The 18301-nt window shown below is 55.4% G+C and overlaps 1 pseudogene across 1 annotated transcript; it reads right to left on the bottom strand.

Annotated features, from left to right (window-relative positions):
* Positions 1-8269: 8269 nt before the first annotated feature.
* Positions 8270-16085, bottom strand: LOC144945952 (RNA-binding protein MEX3B-like; annotated as a pseudogene). The gene is made up of 2 exons (XR_013639729.1): positions 14822-16085; positions 8270-9601 (listed from the first exon to the last, which is right to left on the bottom strand). The product of XR_013639729.1 is annotated as an RNA-binding protein MEX3B-like (transcript).
* Between the last annotated feature and the right edge of the window lie 2216 nt (positions 16086-18301).

Here is an 18301-nt window from a genome sequence, read left to right as displayed (position 1 = left end):
GTCACCTATGTGGGTGGAGTCACCTGTGTGTGTGTGGAGTCACCTGTGTGGGTGGAGTCACCTGTGTGGGTGGAGCCACCTGCCTGGAGCCACCTGGGTGCCCCCCAGCTCCAAGGTCATCATCCTCGACCGTTCCTCGGCGTCGTCATCGTTTGCACATTGTCGTTGTTGACAGGACAGCTGCTGGATGGCGCCCTACCGCCACGCCATCTAAACTAAACTATTGTTCATTTATTAATTTACTTGAACAGGTAATGCCCACTAGAGCTGTACGGCTCGTTTTCAGAAGCGACCTGGCTATCACAAATGATAGCTCAACGAAGTGGCTTATCACGTGGACATTTATAGCAGCCAAATACTCTAAACGCCGTGATGTTGATTCTAAATGTGGAGGGAAAAAGCGAAGGACCCGGAGAAAATCCACGCGACCACGGGGAGAGAGACACCGCAGACTCCAAATATACAGCAGCAGGCGTCAGGGTCGGGCTCGAACCCACGACCTCCTGCGTACCAGGCGAGGTAGTTAACATCTCATAGCCACCGTGATGTCGATGAGAGAGACACCGCAGACTCCAAATATCCAGCAGCAGGCTGCAGGGTCGGGCTCGAACCCACGACCTCCTGCGTACCAGGCGAGGTAGTTAACATCTCATAGCCACCGTGATGTCGATGAGAGAGACACCACAGACTCCAAATATCCAGCAGCAGGCTGCAGGGTCGGGCTCGAACCCACGACCTCCTGTGCACCAGACGAGGTAGTTAACATCTCGCCACACTCAGGCTCGACTCCGGCTTGAGGCCCCTCTCGGTTGCTTCCAATGATGAATGAGCGGCTCTGCTGCGTCTCACGTTCAGAGCCGGCTCCAGTCAAGTGCGATGGCTCTAAGCCGCCTCCACTTGAGCCACGCAGAGCCAAAGCTGAGCTGAGCTACCGAAGTTTTACGGAAACAAGAAATATCCGGTGAGCTTAGTCGTTCGCTTTTTAACTCATTAATTCTTCGGGGTAAATATATGTATGCATTCATTTCGTTATATATGAGGCACATCCCTGTCAACCCACTGCTGGGTGAGGGACTCCCCATGCCACACGGGTCTTTGGGGGGGCTGTTTAACCACGCGTCACCACGCTGGTCACTGCGGGATGGGTGAAGGGGTCGGGGGCACCCAGGACTGGTTCAGCTGAATTCAGGTCGCCGTGTTCATAGTGCAGTGCGCTAACCGCTGCGCCACCACTCCACCCCAATGTTGACATCTAATATGACCGTGATCGTTCCGTTGGTGGAGACGCTGAAGAAACGTTATGAGCTGAACACCAACGGTGGGCAACTACCGCTTAGTTTAGAGCCGAGTGCCACCAACCAGGGATGGGCCAGGGGCCAGGGGCAGAACGTGGTGGCTGACAAGGGCACTGGAGACCCATAGACTCACATAGAGACCCACAGACTCACATAGAGACCCATACACACATATAGACCCACAGACTCACTAAGAGACCCATAAACTCACATAGAGACCCATAGACTCACATAGAGACTCACAGACTCACATAGAGACCCACAGACTCACAGAGACCCACAGACTCACATAGAGACCAATAGACTCACATAGAGACCCATACACACATATAGACCCACAGACTCACATAGAGACCCATAGACTCACATAGAGACCCATAGACTCACATCGAGAATCATAGACTCACATAGAGACCCACAGACTCACATAGAGACCCATAGACTCACATAGAGACCCGTAAACAGTGGTGAAGTGTAGTCACGCATTGGTCCTGGTGCATGGAATAAAACTAGACCCCCCGTCCAATATCCCAACTCTTGGTTGGTTTAGCCCGGCGGCTGGGCAAGTCTCCGGCCCGGGCTCCACATTGCACCTGCAGCGCCTGGACACTGCCCCCACCACGCCACTGGCTCTAAAACGTCGAGACGGACACGGGGCATGGTCTGGGAAGATCGCCGGAGGAGAAGCGTGCGGACGGTGGCCAGCGGACCGCCCTGGGCGCGTCGCTGATACTCCACTCGTCATCCAGAGCGAGGGGGCCCTCGTCTGTGTGGAGACCTGGGCTGTGGCCGAGGGGAGTGACCAGTGCCCCGCCAGGTTCGAGACGAGGGGCCCCTTGCCATGAATGACGAGCACCAACAATCGCGCCGCGTGGGTTTCGCTTGCGGCCACCGCTATCGGCGGCGGCTGCTGCTGCTGCCGCTGCTGCTGTTGTTGTTGTTCAGCAACTGCTGTTCCCACGGGGCAGTCGATGGCACGGTTCTGTTTTTTTTGTGTTGTTCAGCGACTGCTGTTCCCACGGGGCTGTCGATGGCACGGTTCTGTTTTTATTATTTAGTTTTTCCCTCTCGGCCAAATGAACCTCGGTAACCCTGGTTATGCCAGTCGGGCGTGGGCTGCTGGGGTGGGTGGCTGGAGGAGAGAGCGACCGCTCACACCACCACGCGACACCTGTGTTTCACGTAACCCCGCGTTTGGCGTTCCTCGACGCGGCCATTCTCGCGAGCTGCGACGCGGGCACGGGAGTCAGCCGTGCCGGCTCGGGGGTCATGTCACGGGGTGTACGACGAGGGGGGCCCTGCGTTGAGGAGGGGGGGGGGGCGTGTGGAGGGAGATACACGCGCGATTCTCGATCCATCCTTCGTTACCCCCCCCTCCCCCCGTCACACAGAGACCCTCCAACTGCGTCCATCTCGGCAGCGTTAAGTGCCCGTGCAGACACCCGTCGAGATGGGCCCCGGTGCCCAATCTCATCTGAGCCGTCACGTGAAATGACTGCATTACTAAGCTGGCAAAGGAGACGTGGAATAAGCCTGGCTGTCGATGCCGTGCCAAAGCCGTCGATCATTTCTGAACGAACACCGCCGCCGCCGCTGCTGTAGAAGGCGCGCATTAGGCCCAAGTTGGAATCCTGCTCCTGTCATATCTGGCGACGAATCTCCCAGTTCCCCACCTCTCTGCGTGGCATAGAATTCGACGTAAAGCATCGGTCAGGTTGACTGATGATCGCCGATTCAGTTTCTTGATCACCGGTGGTCAGTCGTCTCCTCGTCACCCTTCTATCGCTACTGCCGTCGTTATTATTGCCGTGTTCAACCACCGCCCTGCAAGCCAAATCACTTCCGCTGCTCTCTCCTTGCATTGCTCGACCCTGGAAATTCCCTCCCATCGTCTCTTTACCAGAGTTCGTATCGTAAACCTTGCTCAGTGTAAGAGACGGATGACCAAGAACCGCATCTGAGCCACCCATGAATGCTGTTTGTTGCTCGCCGCTTGGCATTTTGGGCCTTTGGGCCGGTGTTCAGCAACCGTGATTCAAATTTTTTTTTTAAATGAAACGAACCGGGGCTCGCTGTCCAATCCCTCCCCCCGCCCGAGCTCTCCAAGCTGCCTGTGGGCTCCAGTGCGCAGTTGCACCGCCTGCACACCCGATGGCTCCACCGCGGCCTGCGAGCGTTCCAACTCGGGCAGCGCCGTCTCTCGTGTTGCTTCGCGAGCGACGGCGCTCGTGGCGCGAGAATGGCGGTGCCGCAAAGTGGCACAAACGGTTCCCAACCCCACACCGTCGTGCGTTGGCGCATGCGTGCGCGAGCGACACTCGCGTGTTATTTATTCCTTCGCTAACCCTCCTGACCTTGCCGAACCCCGTTGGGCACAACGACGATGACGACGATGAGAAGAAGCACAACAAAATCTCACGGCAACCACGCGGCGGGGGAGAGATTTACAGAACCGGCGAGACTGGAGCGGCAGCGATAATGAAAACAGCGGAGGACCAACAGCCACTCGCTACGGCAAATTGACAGCGAAGGCACGGCAAGGGCAGCTCCCCATGGACGTTGCCTCGTGAATGAGAAACCCGGGCGGCGCCAGTCTCTCCTCGCGCGTGCGCCAAGTTGGCCACCTTGCGCTCGGCCACGACGCGTAACCTAAACGCCGCGTAACAACTTTGTTTTGCTGCTGCTGCTGCTGCCCGGCGGAACGAGCAGACGTTGCCCACGACCGATGCCGCCCGTTCGCTGCCCCATTGCGGGGGGGGGGGAGTGGAGAACGAAGATTTATCAGCGAACTCGTCGGTGTGCGTGCGTCGACAATGCCAGCGGCCGCGTCGTAGACCGACTTTTGGAGCGCGCCGCCACCTCTCACTCCCCGGGGGGGTGGGGGGGGGGGTTTCGTGAAGGGATTCCCGGCGCGTTTTGGAACGCTTCATCGGTCAACTCTGGAACCGCGCTGGCCAGCGGTGTGGGCATCGGACGCGCGGGTCGGTGATGCCCTCCACGTGCACCGTCGCCGTTAACACAGCCGGGTAACCGCAGATTCCACGAACCGACGTCCGGGACCCATTCGGAGCGGAGAGAATGCGCACAGCGGTGCATCGGTTAGGTTCATTGGACCTGTGATCCATATGTCGCCGGTTCGATTCCATTTCCCGGCGTGGCAGTTGAAACAATTCTACAAATGTATTATTTACCTCCTCTGCCCGCCTGTCTACCGAGCAGTGCGAATGGTTTGACCACCAGGACGTCACCTTTGACCCTTTTATGACGGTGGTGGCTGAACGGGAGTTAAATTTCAAGGTGACGTCGGCGTACGAACGGTCTTCCATTAACTAACAAACCTTTGTAACAGAAGCCCACGTACAGTAAAACACGTGTAGCGTTTAAACGGATCACTAAAACCCACTGACGATTTGTTTTACAGTGGTACCCCGGAGATCGAACTTAATTCTTTCCAGAAGGCCATTCGAACACCGATTTGTTCGAACACCGAATTAATTTTCCCCATAAGAATTAATGTAAATGACATTAATTGGTTCCAGACACAACAAATCTCCCATTATAAAGCATTTTTACACGAAGTTTACAGTAATTACATGCATAAAATCATACAAAAAAACAAGAAACACAATAAATATATGGAATAAATGAATAAATATATGGAATAAATGAAGTAAATGAACATTGAACTTCACTTTACCTGTGGTAAGGAGAGTTGATGGCTTGAGTGGAAGGTGGTGAGGAGGAGGAGGTGGTAAAACCTGTGTCTGGGCAAGCGTCATGCACGCTGGGCCATACGCGTCTCAGCCGTACAGGTTCTTTCAAGTCGCGATTGCCCCGTTCGACCTCCGAATTTCGTTCGGTTTCCGGGGCAAAAAATGTCCGGAAATATCGTTCGAACACCGATTTGTTCGAGTTCTGTCTATTGCGTTCGATCTCCGAGGTTCTACTGTAATTCAAATATATATTGTTTTAACCGCTTGGCAATTGTCACCATCAGTCCCCTGATCTATCCACTGCTAGATGAGTGCCTCCCCCGCGTGCCGATGCTCCACCTCGCTCACGTGGGGTCTCATCGCTCTGTCTCCTCGGGCGGCTCCCCTCGAGTGCGGCTGCCGTTACGTCGCCGGTCACGTCCGTGCGGATACCGGGGTGCCCTTCTAACAGCGTGTCCCTGTCCCGAGCGCGCACTTCCATTTCCTCATCGTTCAATGCGCCGTCTCCAATTTCCACTCGGTCTCCGGTCCACGGGTTTCTCTTTCTGCCTCGCAGTGCCATCCCCCAGCATGCACCTCTCCATGCTTCCCCGTGCACTCTTCAGCTATTGTTTCCATTCTCTCTGTGTGGGCGTTCGTGTTTCTAATCCGTATGTCAGGGCAGGCAATCGGCACCACTTTGAGTTTCCCCCCCCCCCCCCTCAGATGCATTTTCCCTGTTCCGGTACAGTTTCTCTTCAGGCACTTTGCTTTTTCTATGTACGTATATTGAATTTCTTTCGCACCATACGTAGCCAACCGTGTTAATCGGAGGTGCAGAGGAAGAACGAAACACAAAAAGCAGTTTTAAAAATATATACCTTGAATTGGAGGTTTCCTCCCACGTGTAAACACTCAATAATTGCCCGATAGCACCTTAATACATAGAGGACTGCAGAGCTTGGGCAATTGCTGGTAGCGCCGGCTCACCGTGTGGTTGGCTTCTCCGCACGTTCCTCCTCGCTCCCCAGAGTTGTTCTCTCTCGTCGAGAGCGAGGAGCGACTAATGTGCTCTTGCACGTGCGTGACACCGTGATATTACGATCGTTGCTTTTCATTATCAAGTTCCATTTTCCAAAAGCCACCCCATCGGTTGGCTACGTCTGGCGCGAAACGAAGTTCAACATAAATACACACATCCTGCGTTCGCATCGACTATTTTCCCAGTAATCCTTTCTCCAAAAGTAGGTCGGTTTTTTTTAGGTGACCGCTGGGAGGCTCATAAAGGGCAGAACTGGCACAACCGAGATCCTGAGTCTAAACGAGGGTTGTTCAACAATAATCAGTGCAGACCGGCTATCACTTTCAGAATCCATCATCGATTCCAGTGGAATTTAAGTCACGAACGCACCCATTGGCACACGCGGATACAAGCCGCACGGCGGCAGGCCCAAGTCATCGCGTGGAACATTTGCCCTCGTTTCTCCACGATTGCTCGCTCACAGCGAAAGGGCCTCCCCCCCCCTCCACTTCAGGGAGTGCGAGAGAGTATTTAATATTTGGCCTCCTCTTCCATGGGTGGGCATGCCCACGCTTTTACCCCACCACGCGCACACCTGCCCGATCGACGAACCGGGAGCGGCGTCGCCATTTACACCGCCAAGAAACTCGCGCCCCGTAGTTTGGAACTGCCGCGCCGGGCGATGGGATCGAACCGTCGATCTCTGGACCACCGGCCCGCTGTGCCGACCGCCGCAGTGCAGAAGCCCCCCCCCCCCCCCCCCCCCCCCTTCATTGCTCAGCTGAAAAGGCACGAAGATCGTTTGCCGCCAAAGCATTTCTATTCCCGTGCCAAAGAGGCCACCAATTTTCTACCATTTTGCCATCACCGGTAATCCCCAAAAAATAACAACACCGGCTTAAATTCAGGCAACTTGCCCCGTGTGTGTGTGTGTGTTGGGGGGGACGGGGGCGGGGAGGGGGGCGGGCAGGGTGGTGGGGGGGGGGGGCTTCACCAAGCGGCGGACAATATCCGACGACACCGACCGACGGACGAGGTTGGGATCCGCGCGGTTGGAGAAGAGACGGCGAAGGGTTCTGGACACCCGAGGTTTTTCTTTATTGAAGAACAGCGCGCTTCGGGGTTTCTCAAAATCCCTCGTCAGCGCCGACCGCCGCCGATCCGTACTGCGTTACTCAAAAAACTCATCATGCTCGGGGTCACGGGACGTAGGCAAGTGCAATTAAATTAGTAACAAACCCTTTTGAAACCAGTTTTGAGTATTTCAGCTTCAATAACGCCAGAAAAATAAAACTCTTGATTTCGACTCAATCGTCAGAATTGTCACTTCTGCAAATATAACATTAGTATTTTGGCCACATAACCAAAAAAAGGCCGTGTTACTGTTATTATAAAATAAAAAATAGACTTTTTAAAGCTTTGCTTAATAAAGTATAGTAATAACCTGTGCCTACGCGTACATAAAAACTCGGTAAACGGTACCAAAGTAGCGAATAACAAAAGTATAGTAAGTGGAATCTTCTGCAGAATTGCTTTACAAATACAGTAGTTCATACAAAAGCAAACATTTAAATTGGTTATTCTTTGTTCCATTAATAATAATATATATGTATGAATTTTATCACGTACAGATTTGTTGGTACATTAAGATCCATGCTACGTAGGTATATGCTAGTAATAGGTCAATACAATATGTCCCTTATATGCATCAAATGTATACAATACTATGCCTTAATTACATTAAACTTGTTTTTTGTCGTGCTGATATTATGCAACTTTTAAAACGTTAACCCTCCCCCCCACCCCCCAAACAATCTGTAGACAAAAGAAATGCTGCTTTTAAGACAAACAATAGGCTCGAACCCATAATTTAAACTTATCCACTAAATCGTAAACATTTTGGTATAAGAAATATAACTTTATTCAAGTCAAACAAAAATATATTTATCTGCAAGAATATACACCAGAAGGGGCTATGTGGTTATTACATACCTGATCTTTGGAGCAGTTGATGGCATTACAGTGCACGTGAGGAGGGGCTGGGGCGGGGGTCACGTGAGAGCGAGGCGCCCCCCTTTCAGCGGCACGAGCCGGGCAGCAGCCCCCTCCCCCCCCCCGCCCACGGAGCCCCCCAGTCCGCAAGCACCGCGCTAGATGCCCGGGCTGCCCCGTGCCCGCTAACCTGAAAAGGGCCCCCCAACCCCACCCCCCCCAACCCCCCCCCCCCGATCCCCTCCCCAACTCCCCCCAGACCCCCCCCCCCTCCGCTCCCTACGAGAATATGCGAATGGCCTGAGTGACGGACGTGAGGCAGACGGGGCATTTGGGATCGTTCTCGTGACAGATGCCGCTGGCGCACTCCATGCAGAACAGCTTGTGGCCGCAGGGCACCAGGGCGGCCGTCACGGCGCTCTCCCGGCACACGGCGCACTCGCGCAGCTGCCCCTGCTGCTGCTGCTGCTCCCCCGGCGACGCCGGCGCCCCGGGGCCTCCGCGGCGCAGCAGGCCCAGGCTCCACTCGGCGCTCAGGAAGCCCGGCAGGCCGTGCGCCACCATGGCCTGCAGCGGGTCGCTACGCACGCGCCGCGCCGACGGGTGGTGCTCGGCGCCGCCCGACGCCGACGACGCCGACGGCGCCGCGGAGGAGGAGGAGGAGCCGCAGCCGCTGGCCGAGGCGGCCCGCTCGCGTCCGGGGTGGTGCGGGAGGCCGCCCAGCGCCGCCGCGATGGGGTTCGCTCGCTCCAGCTGCGCCCAGAGCCCCGGCTCGTCCGCCCGCGACCCCAGCGCCGCCGCCGCCGCGGCCGCCGCCCCCTCGGCCGCGTCGACCAGGCCGAAGCCCGCGGCGCCGCCCACGCGCGAGTCGCTCGACACGCTGCCCAGCGAGCTCGAGCTGTCGTTGCGCGACGGCGCCGCGAACAGAGGCTTGCGCGGGAGCCTGAGCCACAGGCTGCCGGGCTGGTACCCGCCGCCGCCGCCGCCGCCGCCGGCGCCGTACTCGAAGCCGACGTCCATGCCGTTGACGTGAAAGTCGCTCTCTCCGTCGACGCCGCCGGCGCCGCCACAGAACTCGAGGAGGCTGCCGGTGCGCGCGCGGCGATGTGCGACTCGATCTCCTCGCGGGCGCGCTCCACGTTGTGCGGCAGGCCCGTCACCTCGAAGACGGGCTCGCGCTCGCGGCTCGGCGTCACGATGTAGGTGTGCGTCGCCTGCTGGATGCGGCGGATCGTGGCGCCCTTGGGCCCCACCACGAGGCCCACGACGCGGTACGGCACGCGCACCTGGATCGTCGTCTGGCCCGGCACGGCCGGCGGAGGTTGGAGCTGCGCCGCGCCGACCGCCCCCCCCCGCGGCAGCGCCCCCCCCAGCCGCCGTGGCCAGGGATTGCGGGTTGGGCCCCGGGCCGAGCGCCGGGCCGGGCGGCTTGTTGCGGAAGGCCCGGAGCACGGAGAAGTGTTCGGCGGCCGAGAGGATCTCCTGCTTGGCCATGCACACGTCCTCGGGGCGGCCTGTGATGACGAACACGGGCTCCTCGCCCCGCACCGGCGTCTTGATGTACGTGTTCGTCTTGGCTCGCAGGGCCTTGATCTTGCAGCCTGCCGAATGGAGGGGTGGTCAAGTTATTCGAATGCGTGCAGCCGTTAGCGTGTGACTTGAGAGCGAGCGACTCGAGTGATGTCAATTCGGAGGGTGTTCTAGAAGAGCCCGAGAAATGTTGTCGATTCGGCGATCATACGTGGAAAATCTAAAATCTAGGCCTCTGACAGTTTGTATTGGAAGTTTGAAGGGTGTTGAAGACATTTGATTTTGAAATCCAAAACCAAAATTGTGAACTGTGGACCCCCAAAATAGGGGGCCTATGGAAGTGTGAATCTGGAGATTGCTTTTCAAGACTGATGAATCAAAATTACACGAGATATTTAATATCCAACGAACTAAATTGGAGATTTCAGGTCCTCCAAATCTGGGGTAAATTTGTGTTTACCTTTTCATTGTTTAAAATAGGCCTATGAAAGTTTGCATCTGGATGTCCTAAAGGAAGCCAAGTCCAAATGTGACTTCCAAAATGGACCCAGAATTTTTTAATGGCAATGGCTTGGCAATGCCCTCATCCAAAAATGGATCGATCATGGCTGGTAATAATGCTAAAGCACATAGTCAAAGCTTGCTATCAATTATTCATAACAATTAGACTGTCCTTTATTTATGAAGTAAATGCGCAATGAGTCTCAAGACGTTTTCTCATGAGAGTCCTGCTATAGGATGTTTGGCCAATTCTGTTGATGAGTGTGTTGCTTCATGTGGGTGAAAACCAGTGCACCCAGAGAAAGCCCATGAGAGTACGAGGGGGTAATGCTCAAAGCTCCGCACAGATAGACTCAAGAATCCATCACTGTACTGCCATGACCTGGGCCACCTACTCCCCGCTCTCTCTTGTTCGGAGTCAGGCCACCAGGTCAGTGACATGGGCCCTGGTGCAAGGAATGAAAGAGGCAAGGAAGCGATGGCGAATTGTGGTGACCTACCACCACTGGACATCGATGATAAAGCGCTTCATAGATCATCAGATTTCTCAAGTGATAAATACAATTTCCGATTCGGATTTTGACATTAGCAAGACGAGGCCATTAAGGTCACGTAACATGAGACACCTTAACGATAGCAGGAGTAATAATGATGATTTACAGCCCATTCTCAGTCCACTGCTGGATAAAGATCTCTAAGTCGATGGGACGATAGCAGCGGTTCAGATATGACTTGCCACTGATGGTAGCCGTGGCTGGGAATCTAACTTGGGTGGCAGGGTGCACTAACCACTGCCCCATTGCTTACCCCATTCATGACCTCTGGTGTGTCACCACCATCACCACTTTCACGGATCTCGAACGAAGCGAATCCTTAGAATCTGACTGGCGATGTTATTGTTGCAGTGACCCAGACTCAGCTGTTAGTATGCATATTGAACTTCTTTCGCACAGTATATAGCCGACCGTGGTGATCGGAGGTGCGGGGGGGACGACGACAACAAACGAAACACAAGAAGCAGTTCTAAAGAAATGAGTTTCAAATTGAGATGATTTAAAGGGGCATAGCTCCAGTGGCTTCCTAACATCGGAAGGAAGAGCGGTTCCACACGGCCGCAGAAGCGCATCTGAAAGCGTTGGATGCAGTGACCCAATGCAGCTAGTGTGTTAAGTTTCAGATTAGATTCACTGCTATAAAATACACTCAGACTTTACTTCAGCTGGCAAGGCCCATCGAGCTAAACAGCTCTTTTACGAGCACAACCTACAATATAATGACGCCGTGCAGCAATGGCGCGTGTGCCCCGGTGGTCACGAATTTGACTCCGCATCTCCGTAGCTCGGCCCTTAGGCCCTCTCTGGCGTGGGCCCTGCAGCAGTTGCACCGCCTGCGCATTCGACGGCTACGTCACTGCGCCAGGTGCAGCAGCAGCAGCAGGGTGGTGGTCGCGTCAAGCTGTATAGGGAAGTGACACGCGCACACCCTTGGGGGGGCAGAGTGCAGGGAAACAACAGCCACGTCTGGAGACGCCCTGCCGTTATCTCGTATCCCTGTTTGCGCTCTTGCTCGGAACGAACGACGTTGTTTGGAGCGAGAAAGGTAAGCAACATTTTGAACAGTTTACAACCCTTCGCCCATCCACCGCTGGATGACGGCCGACCCACGCCCGCAGCGTCGGCCACGGGAATCGTTCGCCCTTACTTCACCGCTATGGTCAGTGTTGTAAAGAGGACCAGAGGTCGCAAACAGGTTTTGATTCCTTACCCGTACCCGGCCGCACCAGGGTCGCAAACGGGTACCCGTACCCGGCCAGGTACGGGTAGCCAGGTATCGGGTAGGGTACAGGTATCGGGTACCCGATTGCGACCTCTGCCCAGGACTGATTCAGACATCATCCGTCACTGGTGTTAGCCACAGTCGGGTAGCGAACTCGGGACCACTTGAGTTCACAGGTTTACGTGATAACCACTCACTGCGCCGCCGCTCCGAAATTGAATCAGGTGGACACCCGGAATATTCTCTATCTTTTCAAACCAAATTCATTTCACTCAAGGCGAAATACAAATATTTACACACCCTTCAAAATGCATTTAGGACACGATGAATGAGATGAAGGTTACGTTTTATTCCCTACAATGAGTTAAATTTTCCGTTGTATTATTGTCCAAAGAGCACGGGGCAGACCGTGCAAGGTACGCAAAGGAGCGCGGCGGGATGCGTGCTTGGAATTGCCTTGAGAGTATAAAGGGGAACACGTGGGTGAGAGAAAGTATGCAGGGCCAACACGTACTCCGATTCAAACGGTGACGAGGAAAGTTGGTGGGGCTGGGCCAGAACAGACGGCTCGGAGGGACGATGCCGATGGTCAAGGATAATAACGGAGTGGCAGCCAAGGGATGGAATGCGTCCGAGGAGAAGTCGCCCAAAGGAGATGCCATGCAGCGATATAATCGGCTGCTGTGGAGAACGTAGGTGCTATGTGGACTATTATATCACATGACCAGACCGTAAGAGGTGGTAACGCCTAGTGGAGGAGGTCTTCATCCAGCAGTGGATTGATCATGACTGCCGATGACGATGATGGCAATTCTGTCAAGAATTCATATCTCCCCGATTCTAAATGGATTCCTAAAAATTCCAGTGCGGCGGTGTTGTTTCTACGTTCATCCCTCTCCTACTTTGTTGTAAAATTTAACAACAAAAATCGTGAACGGCTTTGTGTTTCTCGGGTGAACGTCCAAGGCTGGGGAGAGAAGGCAAACTCCTTCCCGACAAGCTCAGCCTGGGCAAGGGCGGAGGAGGGACCGGAGGAGGCTTCTGCTGCTGCCGCTGCGATGCCGCGTGTTTCACAATGCACAGAGAGATGCACCCACCACGCACACCGCACACAAAGGAACCCGCGCGCTCCGCCTTCCTCCTCCTCCTCCCTCCTCCTCACTCCCTCCTCCTCCGCGCACGCGGAAACTCGGCTGTGGAACTTAACAAAGAACAAAAGGTTTTTTTGCCAGCGCACACACGTCAGTCAAGGCGGTTCAGGGAGTGGAGTCGTGAATTGTGTTGCAGGGCTCGCACCAATCACCCTGCGAATCGGAACCTCGGCCAGGTTCGATTCCCACCCCGCTCGCAGACAAAGTGGCGATCCTAAAGCCCGAGACTTGCCATGAATTCCATCCCCCCCCTCCCTTAGGTCCACTCGGCCCGAAAAGAGCACCTGGCGTGGCGCAGCAGTGGGGGGTGGGGGGAGAGACAAAGGGGGTGCCAGACGGACGGGCGTGGTTACCCACTCGGCCAGCAGACCTATTGTCTCACGCCGCCGGCCTTAATAGGCGCTCGCCAACAGCGCGTCTCTCTTACAATGGGAGAGGCTCCTTTGTGCCCGTCTGTGCTGCTGGTGGTGGTTGTGGTGGTGCTGCTGGTGGTGCTGGTGGTGCTGGTGGTTGTGGTGGTTGTGGTGGTGCTGCTGATGCTGATGATGGTGCTGGTGGTGGTTGTGGTGATTCGAGGCGCAGTGGTCGCGTGACAAATCCCCCAAATCCACAGTTCGACTCCCCTACCGCGGACACCCAACAACGTGCAGACCACAAGTGGTATTTTCTGAACCTGTACTGGGCCTCCCCTAGGTAGGCTCGGCCTAACAATGAGCAAATGAGTGTGTGGTGTGTAAACGTAAGCACTGGGGAGACAAAGGCAGCCGAGGACGTGCTCTGGTGGTTCTGGTTACACCAGCACCGAGCGCCAGCCTTTAATAGGTGCTCGCTAACTGCCCTTGTCGAGACGTGCTCGGGATACAATAAACACGTGCTAGCTGGACCCTCTACTGGACCTCTCCTAGGTCGACTCGACCTCAAACGAGTAACGGCTGCGTGGACAATTAGCAGTGGAGAGAGAGCAACGCAGATCCTGGCCACCCAACACCTCCCTGCCCCAAGATGTACCCCTGCCAGCCTTAATAGGTGCTCGCTAACAGCACTCGGTGGGGCCCCTTGTCCAAGCTGCTGGATTTGGTGGTGGTGGTGGGCCAGGAGGATGGAGGAAGGGAGTGGGGGTGGATTGGAGTGTCTTTGTGTCGCGGGGGGGAGCGGTGGCGCAGTGGTTAGCGCACTGCGCCGCGACACGATCGCGACATGCGTTCGATTCGCGGCCACGGCTAACATCAATGGCGAGTGTGATACTCACAGACACTCCCCCACAGACCCATAGATCGTCTCGGTGACAAACGAAAATAACAACAACAAAAGAAAGCGTAAACATCAACACCGGGAAGACAAAGGCGCGCGCGTGGGTGTCACCCCTCGTGCGCTGTGCCAGCCTCGTCTAAACAGATGTTCGCCAACTGCAAAACGCCCCCAAAAGCCGGCATGGCGCCTAACCCGCACGTGTCTTTGTCTGTGCGTCTTTGTGTGCCATGCCGCCCTAAATAGGTGCTCGCTAACACCGTCACGTGTTGGCCAGGGCAGCGTTTCGCTGCCCAACAGCCCCAATAATTAGCGCCTCCATGGGCAGGCGGTGGGGGGTGGTGGTGGTGGTGGGGGCAGTCTTTTGTCTAGGACAGTGCCACCAAGTCTCTCTTTGTGTCACCACTGCTAATCGTGTTTAATAGGCGCTCGCTAACAGCACACGTGCTGCTGTTGTTGTTGTTCCCGCTAGACAGCACAAGGGACCCAACAGTCTGGCTGAGGTTTCTTTGTTCTGCTGATGCGAGAGACGGAGAGAGAGAGTTTTGTAGTTGTGTAGGCGGTGCGTGGCTAACAAAGGAAACGAGACGGGCAGCAGCAGCAGCAGCGACTCACCCTGTCTGCCCACGATTTCCGCAACGTGCTCCGAGCTGGGCACGCACACACACTCCGTGGTGTTCCCTCCTCTCCTGCTGCTGCTGTTGCTGTTGTTGTTGACACCACCACCAGCACCACAACCGTTGTTGCCGTTACTTGCTCCACCACCACCACTACCACCACCACCACCACCGTTGTTGTTGTTGCCATTGCTGCTGCTGCCCATGTTGTCCCCGGAGTGGTCACTCTCACACGAGCCGTCGTCTGTGACACCGACGCCGCCGTCTCCGTAGAGGACGGCTCGCTCCGTGTCTCCCAGGGCCATGAGGCTGATCTTCTCGAGGGCCATCTGCAGGGCGGCCCGGTGCTGCTCGGACGGGGCCCCGGCCCCTGGCACCACCCGCTCCATGTCCGCGACCACGAGGGCGGAGCTCGGCATCGTCCTTGCTGCTGTGATGGTACCGATGTCGAAGACGCTGCTGATGATGATGATGGTGATCTTGAGAGATTGCTGTTGCGGAGACGATCTTGTCCTCACGTGGGAAGCAAGCTAGGGAGTCACGATCTTGCAGAAGGCGCTGTGATGATGCTTTATTGACGACACGCCGATGTTCCGTTGATGAGATGTGCAATTTGCGTGACCGTGTTATGATCTCATCGTGGTGGTGATGATGTTGCGATGACCCTATTCAGCTCGGATGATGGTATGACAAACGATGCGATGATTATTATAAGTTGTGACGATGTTGACGTTGAGATGTCACGCTACTGCTGCTGCTGTTATTGTTGTTAACGATGACAAAGCCGTTATGAGCGGACCACGATGATGCCGCTGCTGATGCTGCTGATGATGATGATGCTGATGATGATGCTGCTGCTGATGCTGCCACTATTATACTACCACCGATAATGCTCCCACTGCTGCTGATGCTGCTGCTGCTGCTGCTACAAAGACGATCCAGAGGAGCGGCCTTCCAGTAGCCCGGGACGTGAGGTTCGCGGGCGGCCTCGCCACAACGTCGGCCGCTCCGTACCGAAGCGCGCCCGGGTAGCGCAGGGGGCTTGAGCAGTAGCCGGGCAGGCGGGCGGGCAGGCAGTCGGGGTTGCCCCAGTGGGGCTTCCTTCACAGCGACATCGTCTCCGGTCCTCACGGGCGGGAGGAGGAGGCAGTCGCAGCCACAACGCCACTCGCAGCCGCCCGCGCGGCAGTCGGAAGCGCAATTCGCTACATTTGTCCGCGTTCCATCCGCGGGTCACTCGCGCGGTGACGTCGGCTCGGCACGACGCCCCCAAACCGGGGTGGGGCCCTGGGGTGGCGGAGGAGGGGGTCGGGGGGGTGTCTGTGTTAAGGGGGTGTGGCTTCTTCTTGGTTCTTTCGGTAAAGTCACGTAGAAGGGAAATAATAAAATAAAAAAAATAAAAACATAAAAATAATTCTCACGACGTTTCGGCCACAACGCAAGTAGCCGTCCTCTTGTTATTGTAGGGGGTGTGGAGGGGGTGTGGTCTGTGTTAGGGGGGGCGTGGTCTGTGTTAGGGGGGCGTGGTCTGTGTTAGGGGGGGCGTGGTCTGTGTTAGGGGTGTGTCTTGTGTTAGTGGGGGGCGTGGTCTGTGTTAGGGGTGTGTCTTGTGTTAGTAGGGGGCGTGGTCTGTGTTAAGGTGTGTGTCTTGTGTTAGTAGGGGGCGTGGTCTGTGTTAGGGGGTGTGTCTTGTGTTAGTGGGGGGGGGGGGGGTCTGTGTTAGGGGGTGTGTCTTGTGTTAGTGGGGAGGGGGGGGTCTGTGTTAGGGGGTGTGTCTTGTGTTAGTGGGGGCGTGGTCTGTGTTAGGAGGTGTGTCTTGTGTTAGTGGGGGGCGTGGTCTGTGTTAGGGGGTGTCTTGTGTTAGTGGGGGGGCGTGGTCTGTGTTAGGGGGTGTGTCTTGTGTTAGTGGGGGGCGTGGTCTGTGTTAGGGGGTGTCTTGTGTTAGTGGGGGGGCGTGGTCTGTGTTAGGGGGTGTGTCTTGTGTTAGTGGGGGGCGTGGTCGGTGTTAGGGGGTGTGTCTTGTGTTAGTGGGGGGCGTGGTCTGTGTTAGGGGGTGTGTCTTGTGTTAGTGGGGGGCGTGGTCTGTGTTAGGGGGTGTCTTGTGTTAGTGGGGGGGCGTGGTCTGTGTTAGGGGGTGTGTCTTGTGTTAGTGGGGGGCGTGGTCTGTGTTAGGAGGTGTGTCTTGTGTTAGTGGGGGGCGTGGTCTGTGTTAGGGGGTGTCTTGTGTTAGTGGGGGGGCGTGGTCTGTGTTAGGGGGTGTGTCTTGTGTTAGTGGGGGGCGTGGTCGGTGTTAGGGGGTGTGTCTTGTGTTAGTGGGGGGCGTGGTCTGTGTTAGGGGGTGTGTCTTGTGTTAGTGGGGGGCGTGGTCTGTGTTAGGGGGTGTCTTGTGTTAGTGGGGGGGCGTGGTCTGTGTTAGGGGGTGTGTCTTGTGTTAGTGGGGGGCGTGGTCTGTGTTAGGGGGTGTGTCTTGTGTTAGTGGGGGGCGTGGTCTGTGTTAGGGGGTGTGTCTTGTGTTAGTGGGGGGCGTGGTCTGTGTTAGGGGGTGTCTTGTGTTAGTGGGGGGGCGTGGTCTGTGTTAGGGGGTGTGTCTTGTGTTAGTGGGGGGCGTGGTCTGTGTTAGGGGGTGTGTCTTGTGTTAGTGGGGGGCGTGGTCTGTGTTAGGGGGTGTGTCTTGTGTTAGTGGGGGCGTGGTCTGTGTTAGGGGGTGTGTCTTGTGTTAGTGGGGGCGTGGTCTGTGGTAGGGGGTGTGGCTTGTGTTAGTGGGGGGCGTGGTCGGTGTTAGGGGGTGTGTCTTGTGGTAGTGGGGGCGTGGTCTGTGGTAGGGGGTGTGGCTTGTGTTAGTGGGGGGCGTGGTCTGTGTTAGGGGGTGTGTCTTGTGTTAGTGGGGGGGCGTGGTCTGTATAAATAGGGGTGGGGTCTGTGTCACGATCCACGAACAGATTCAACCGGCGAGAATCGATTAGAGATTATGCAAATTGTATTGGAAATGTTATTTTGACCGCGTTCTCTGCGTATTGTTGTTCATCAGTCTCCTATTCCACCACTCGTAGTTTAAAACGAAAGCTAGGAGCGTCTTATTCTTTTGAAACGAGGATCCAACCCAGGAATGGGTTACGAAGTGAATGATTAATAATAATAATTCCATGTAGAATGCGCTTTTCAAAAATCAAAGATCTCAAAGGGCTGTACAGGACACAGCAGAAGCAGCAGACACTCAGCATAAACATAATACTATAAATACATTTTAAGAATAATTTACTAAGCTGGTGATCAGGAAACTTTTTTTTCTGAATTAATTCTCATCAGGAGCCGTGTAACGTTTCAGTTTCATTTATTTGGTGTAACATGCTGTCTCCAACTCTTATAAGCCCTCTGGCACGAGCTTTCATTGCCCCAAACCTCACCAATGATTTTTTATTTTTTTTATTTTTGAGACTACAGTGTTGTCGACGGATGTGTTGAGTTAGTTTTAATTGTT

Source organism: Lampetra fluviatilis, chromosome 39, assembly GCF_964198595.1.
Source record: "Lampetra fluviatilis chromosome 39, kcLamFluv1.1, whole genome shotgun sequence".
In the NCBI taxonomy this organism is placed as follows: domain Eukaryota; kingdom Metazoa; phylum Chordata; class Hyperoartia; order Petromyzontiformes; family Petromyzontidae; genus Lampetra; species Lampetra fluviatilis.
The sequence above is the reverse complement of the archived record's forward strand: the minus strand, read 5'-3'. Positions and strand labels throughout refer to the sequence as shown.